This window comes from Leucoraja erinacea, chromosome 37, assembly GCF_028641065.1.
Source record: "Leucoraja erinacea ecotype New England chromosome 37, Leri_hhj_1, whole genome shotgun sequence".
Classification (NCBI taxonomy): Eukaryota; Metazoa; Chordata; class Chondrichthyes; order Rajiformes; family Rajidae; genus Leucoraja; species Leucoraja erinaceus.
The window spans coordinates 6,901,955-6,909,526 of NC_073413.1; the positions used below are offsets into that span (position 1 = coordinate 6,901,955).

General features: G+C 45.9%; 1 long non-coding RNA gene across 1 annotated transcript; it reads left to right on the forward strand.

Moving 5' to 3' along the window:
• The first annotated feature begins 19 nt into the window (after window positions 1-19).
• On the forward strand, window positions 20-1,976 carry LOC129713860 (uncharacterized). The gene is made up of 4 exons (XR_008726285.1): window positions 20-177; window positions 303-494; window positions 588-651; window positions 777-1,976. It is a non-coding gene; the product is annotated as an uncharacterized LOC129713860 (long non-coding RNA).
• The last annotated feature ends 5,596 nt before the right edge of the window (window positions 1,977-7,572 follow it).

The window sequence follows — 7,572 nt, forward strand, 5'->3', positions numbered from 1 at the left end:
GCTTCTGCAGCCATTACCATGGGGAAATCATCGTGCGCCACCTCGAGTGAGGGCAAGACGGATGCCTCAGAGGGACCCTCTGGGTCCAGCACTGCGGACAAACAGCAGCCGGCCCGCACAACTGCGGCAGATTGCGACGTGCCTGTTCAACAACTTCAGCGGGAGATGTTCGCGGATGTAAGTGCTTTTGGGTGAACCATCAGCAAATTTCTCAGGCCGCCTTTTACTCCGCCCGACCTTGTCCACGTTTCTCCATCGCCTCCCAAAAAAGCCTTCCCAGGATTGCACTCTCTTTGTTGCAGATCATGCGACAGGCTAAGACCACTGCCGAGTCAATAAACGTCTTGTCGCAGCCAAGGACTCCGCACGAAAGAATCGTTTACGCCTACTCAGCGCTACTGAGGGAGGAGATGTTGCAGATTCCCGAGTCACAATGGCACAGCTACTGCTTGGAGGGTTTGGTCTTGACAAGGGCGCACAGACTTCTTCTGCCAGTAAAATCTTTGAATCAAAGTTTATTGAATTTATAAACGTTTTACTTTAATGCTTTTTATGAATTATTCACTACGAATCCCTTGGTGTTGCAGAGTCCGATGAGGCCCATGCCACACCAATAAATTGGGAATGATGGCACCACAACATGCTCCCCAGGTACACTGTGAAACCTTTGTGAGTCTTCAGTCTGACTTAAGATTGTCTCTGACACACAGCTTGTGAAAGGTTGTGATTTGTTTGACTCCCATACATATTGATAGACTTATGTGTTTTGCCCACAGGCAATGATGGGATCCTGGCCTATGGCATACCCCTGGATGGCAGCACCGTCCTGTATGGTATGGCTGCCCAGCCTGCAGCTGTCCGTTTTTTTCATTTTTCGTATTTTTAGTTAGTTAAAGTTGTTTTGTTCTGGAGCTCTAGTCTTTTTTATGTGGGGGAGGGGGAGGGGGAAACTACTTTTCAGGGTCCCCACCTTGTCGGGGAGGCTGCTTTTCTCCGACCCGCACCTCTGACCCGTCCTCGCGGGCCTGGAGCGGCGTCCCCGTCGGGACCGGCCAGATCCTCGGCATCAGCGGCGGCACAGCGCTGGAGCGCTATTGCGGAGCGGGCGATGCCTTGCCTGGGTCGCCACGCTGGGACTCCGGTGAGCTGAGACCGTCGAGAAAAACATCGCAGAGCTGCGGGTCTGTGGAGCGGCCAGCTGCGGCGCTGAACTTTACATCGGGAGCCTGGGATCTCTCGCTGAGATCACCAGTAGTGGAGCTCCACCCAGCGCGGCCTGTCGGCTTCGGAAGCCGCAGTCTCCAGTAAGGAGGCGGCCGTTCCAGGGTTCCCAAGCCGCTGAGAGGTTTCTCCCGACGCCGGAGCACCATCACCCGGCGAGAACGGCCTGGAACATCGGGCCTCCGTAAAAGCGACTGCAGAGGCCAAAATAGGCCTAACTATGGTTTGACATGGGGATGGGGACTGGACTTTGTGCTTTCCCTCATAATTGGAACCATTATGGGGGGATGTTTTATGTTTAAATTTCTTTATTATTGTCATGTCTGTATTTTTTTTTATGTGCTGCATTGGCAACAAGCATTTCACTACACCAATTGGTGTATGTGACTAATAAAGTAACCTTTGATGTCAGGGCAGCCAGCTCAACGCCACATCATGCGGCACCCGGCATGGATGCGATCGGAGCAACAGATCCCGGCGCGATTGGAGGGTCCCGACACAAGCGCCAACTTCAGCCTGAATCTTTCCGACTATTTGATGGAGGATTGCCCAGTGCAAATGGGCCGTAAAGAGTAATGCCCTCTCCAACATTCACTATTATGTTGAATTGTGTTGCACATTAAACATTAGCCTCTTGTTTTTTAATACGTTATTTGTTTGTATGCACTAAATAAACAAATTAATTCTTATAAAATCATGGGTGTTTATGGGAAATAACCTCACCCACAACTTGATTATTAAACTTCAGTGTAACCTTTTGGTGTAGTGGAAAAAGCAGTTAGTTAATCACGGCGTTGATCTCTAATATGGAAACCACGTCTAATAATGGAATGCATCTCACATATAAAATCCTTGATTTATTAGATAAATAAAACACACACAGGCATTGAATTGCAAAGTGTGTCATGAGATGTCATATAAAGCAAAGGCATTTATCTGCTTTTAAAATTATGGCATTTCAAAGAATGTGCGATGTGTGAGGTATTATATTTCAGTTTTACTAATTTGACATACAAAAATCCTCCATTAACATACCTCCTCCTTTTATTAGATCAGTTTATCAGGCCATAGATCCTCCTTTTATTAGATCAGTTCCTGCAGTGGTGGTCCTCTGTGGTGTGGGATGTTTGCTGTTGATCCTCACCACATATTGTTCTGCCAGGGTACACTGCCTCGCTCGGAGTTGTAGTAAGCACAGAGATGGTCCCTCTGCTCCTTTGCTCTTTTGTTGCTGGTGTTTCCTTGCAATGTGCCTAGTGCCACCATCGGTGAAGCCTGCCTTGCAGCTCTCCATGAACCTGGTGTGACGTCTCCTGTCTGTTTGTCCACCGTGTCACCCTCCACCATGGCTGCTGCTGCTGCTGCTGCTGCACCCCTAGTGCGGATCAGGTTGTGGAGGACGTATGCAGCGTAGACAATGGTCTGCACATTCCCGGGCTCCTGCTCCATTGTAGTCTGCAAGAATCTGAATCGGCTAGCAATACCAAAAGCATTTTCCACGACCCTCCTAGCCTTGGACAGCCTGTAATTAAAGATCCTTCGCTCCCTTGACATCTGCCTGTGAGGGTATGGCTTCATCATCCATGGCCTGAGTGCGAAGGCATCATCACCAACCAATGCGTAGGGGATGTCAGGGTTGTCTTGTCCCGGCAGAGGTACTGGATCTTATAAGTGCCTTATAGAAACTTACAAAATTCTTAAGGGGTTGGACAGGCTAGATGCAGGAAGATTGTTCCCGATGTTGGGGAAGTCCAGGACAAAGGGTCACAGTTTAAAAAGAGTATAAAGGAGGAACTCAAACTAGTATTCCTTCCACAACCCTTTCTCCCACTGCCTGGTTCAAGATGCTCCTTAAAACTTCCCTCTTTCTTTCCAATGATACGGCTGAGAGTGAAGTGCTGCTTAGAGACTGACCCGTGAAACTCCTTGGGAGATTTTGTTATGCTAAAACGATTTAAGTACATGCAGATGTTGCTGACACAAGATTTGGCAGATGTCAGATATTTTTGCGCTCTGATGAAAGGTCTCCCGCCTGAACGGTTCTCTTCGCACAGATGCTGTCCGACTTGCTGAGTCTTTCCGGCATTTTATATTGTTGCAGAAAAGGGACTGGCGTCCAGAGAGGAGGAGGAATGCACTAATAATTCTGCAAGTTAAGGCTTTCTGCTACATCGGGGGGGTTGTTGATCTCAGAGTGCGTGCGAGAGGATAATTGGTTTCCAGTCGCCTTAGGGGACCCTAAGAGACGTCACCCATTCCTTCATTCCAGAGATTGAAATCTCTGCCTGTCCCGCTGAGTTATTCCAGCTTTTTGTGTCTATCTTCGGTTTAAACCAGCATCTGCAGTTCCTTCTTACACATTTCGTCTTTAGCCTAAGGCAGTTTTTGTAAGCACTCAGGCCTAATTTGACAGGTAGAAAGGTAATAACAACGAAGGTGCTTTCCACATTGTTGGGAGTTGATGAATTTCATAATTAAAATCAATGAACTGAATGGAATTTGCCTCAATTGCCACCAACACCCTTTGTTCATTTCAATCAACATATTTGGGAGTTGATAATTTCTTAGGTTAAAAAAAAGCTGGAGAAACTCAGAATGCAGAATCTTGGAGCGAAGGAAATAGGCAATTGCGGGCCGAAACCCCCTTTGACTGATCGGGGGCGGGGGGTTGGGGACAAGAAAGGGAAAAGGAGGAGTCACCCTATTTCAAGCAGGGGGGCTGAGGAAGGGGAGGAGACAGCTATACCTATAACTCTTACATTGGTTCTGTACTTGAGTCAGTCATACACCAAAGCACCAAAACAGGCCCTTCTGCCCAACTCATTCATGCTGAGCTGCATACCCCATCTAAACTAGTCCTATTTGCCTGTGTTTGGCCTGTATCCTCCTAAACCATTCCCTTGTTTAAACCCTGCAACTTCTGATGAAACTGATATAAGTTTCTATCGCTACCGATGCCCCAGGCCCATTAAGGATTGCCAGTATTTTCTGATTTTATTTCATATTTCCAGCATTTTTGATCAGTAAGGGTGTCTGGGATTATGGGGCAGGGCAATTAATTGAATGGGGTTGAGAGAGGGGTAGATCAGCCATGATTGACTGGCGGAGTAGATTTGATGGGCCGAATGGCCTAATCCTGCAGCTTTTGCCTTTGTAACAATTTTCAGAAGCTTGAATGATGTAAAAAAAACAAATGAAGGAAATGACACAGATTTGGATTCATGTTAAAAGAAATACATTTATTGGAAACTGAAATATAAAATTTGTTAACAGGAATATCCCGAATTAACCAGCACTGTTTGGGGATTCAACCCCTACCACAACAAGATGCATATTTTAGAAACCGGTCCCGTTAATGGACTAGGCTGACCCAATGTACTGAGGGTCAAGGAAAGAGAGTTTGCGTCGCGGCCCTGTTCCCACCAATCTTTCCACCACCACCAAGAAGCGCAAGACAGACACCATTGTATGCAGATGCAGAGAAGCGTGTTCAGCACTGGCTGGACAACTTCTAATCTTGTGTGTGGACTCAATAAGAAGACAACTCAATGTACTTAAGACCTGCATTATATGGTCACCTGTGGGTCCAAATACAAACTTTGTATATTGCACTCGACCAAGATAGATTTTAATCACATTATCCTTAGTCCAGAGCACAAAACTGCAGAAGACGAGGGTGAAGAATGTGATGCCTGCTGTGGTGGTGACAAGTATTTGCTAGAGATATCTCTCCTTACTTACAGTACATTACACTCAGGCTCTCCCCAAGAACCCGTGGACAGAAGGGTTCAGAAAGACATAAAATCCTGCTAGGGACCTCTGCCACCGGTGACTTTAGATTCAGATTCAATCTTTATTGTCATTGTGCAGTGTACAGTACAGAGACGACAAAATGCAGTAAGTCTGAGGGTGACAGAAGCCTCCATACCTCACCCCCCCACCCTCATCTCCACTAATCCCTAACAACACACCCATTCCCCGATGATCTGTGTCTACCTTCGAACGGTAAATTTCAGTTCTGACTCCCAGGGTGTAAGAAGTTCTAGATGTTGGGGGAGGGTGGACAGCTAGCAAGCCCAGCTAAAAACTTTAGTTTAGATTAGAGATACAGCATGGAAACAGGCCCTTCAGCCCACCGAGTCCCCGCACATTAACATTATCCAACACACACTAGGGACAATTTACACATACACCAAGCCAATTAACCTAAAACCTATGGAGCATGGGAGGAAACCGAAGATCTCAGAGAAAGCCCACGTGGTCACGGGGAGAACGTACAAACTCCATACAGACAGCACCCATAGTCGGGATCGAACCCGGGTCTCTGGCGCTGCAAGGCAGCAACTCTACCACTGTGCCGCCCTTGAGGAGAGTGGGCAGAATATTTTGTACAATGTTATATATTGAAACCAGATCGAACCAGAGTATCTGGCGCTGTAAGGCAGCAACTCTACTGCTGCGCCACTGTGCCATCTTGGAGTGTATGATGGGGGTTGGATTTGGATCGGTGGCGACGATGGGTTTAGGTCTGGAAATGGGTTACGGCGGAGCTATGATAGGAATGGGATTTTCTCGGGAGGTGAAATGGTTGGTGTCGGAGCCAGCGGAAGGGACTCTGTCTTTTATGCAGGAGTTTTTGTTTCCACTCAAATCGCCACATCCAGCCCTGTCCACAATACAATTGGAACTGAGAAACACACCAACTGTTAAATCTGACAGAAGACAAGAGCATCAAAGTGATCAGTAAAGCAGATTCTCTGTAAGTGTGAGCACATTAATCCCACTTTACCCACTGCATGCAGTATGATTACAATTCCTCATTCATTTTAGTTTCCATTATAGTCTTTAGTCATATCTCAAAAAAATCTGGATTACTAATCCACATCAATATTGGTTGACATATACAAATTCACCAAACAAACCTATGCATCAGCATGGGCCTATAATATATCACTACATTTACTTTCTTTATTCTATAAAGGGGCCACCAAGCTTTCACATGCTCTCTTAGGAAATTAGACATTTTAAAACCAAGCATTTCAAGAGTGTGTCAACCTCCTGCACACTTAGCAAAGCCATGGGTGGCCCCAACACATTATCACAGTAATGTACTTTATATGTATAGTTATATATATTTATATCTTTATATAAACAAGTAAATATGATTTTAACGATGAGCAGATATATGGCTGCAATGAGAAGTAGAGCTTCTGAAGAGGGGGGTGGGGGGGGGAAAATACCTCACCGTCACCCCAATATTATTTCATTTAACTCCCATCTCTCTTCTATTCCAGTGCCAATTTGCAGATCATTTTGTCACAAGCACAATCATATCCGCAGGTTTGCTCCACTCAGCGTTGTTCCTCCCCAGAGTACAGCAAAACCATGGAGCCGGTGACCCATATGACCCGGTTGCTCCTCAATCTGGAATATGGCTGAAGGTCACATGTCAGGGTCATGCTCAACACTTCAGCACCTTCTCCAATACCATGATCCCAGTTTATCCCGCCTACATCTCCACTCAATGCCCTCAACCCATTCTGCCTTCACTGACACTACCACCAAACCCCACCCCACCCACGAGTAGCCTGGACCTCCAAAGACATCACTGGTCTGCTGATGAGTGATATCCAGCTAGCAACATCAGGGCCATCTAACTATAGATTTGGGGAGAGGTAAGGTGGGAGATCATCACTGTAATCCCACCTTGTCACACCTCTGGCAATGAAACTTTCACATGGCCGGCCAATTAACACTTTACATTCCAACAGGAGAGAGAGCGTGTTGGTCTGTTCAGACTGTGGATGACTTGTCCACCTAGATATGTCCTCTCCCCAAGTCCATTTAAACATTATCTTTGAAATTTTAAAAACAATTATGTATTCTAGTAGCACTGTTAACCATTGTCTACAGAAAGACATTTTCTTCAACTCGCCTTTCCTTTAGCATTAGTTATCAAATACTCATTTAGCAAGTTTCACCCCTTTCCCAATTTACTCCATAACTTCATATTCATGATTATGTTCATCTTCGATCTTACAAAAACTATTCCATTCCCTCTCATTGCGCTGAATGACTAACACCTCTCATCAAATGCCTTAAATTTTCTGGCCTCTGAACTAAACCAACCTGAATTACCATGTTATTTTTTTGTTTTTAAATTAATAAGACTTTTTTTTTGTAAACCATGGCAATGTAATAGAGATCTTTATAAAACGATGTGCTCTTCCACCCCGTCTCCCACTGCCTGGAGTAATCCTTAGACCAGGTCAGTGCAATCCACTGACTTTCCCGTGCTGATGATGGACACAAAATGCTGGAGTAACTCAGCGGATCAGGCAGCATCTGTGG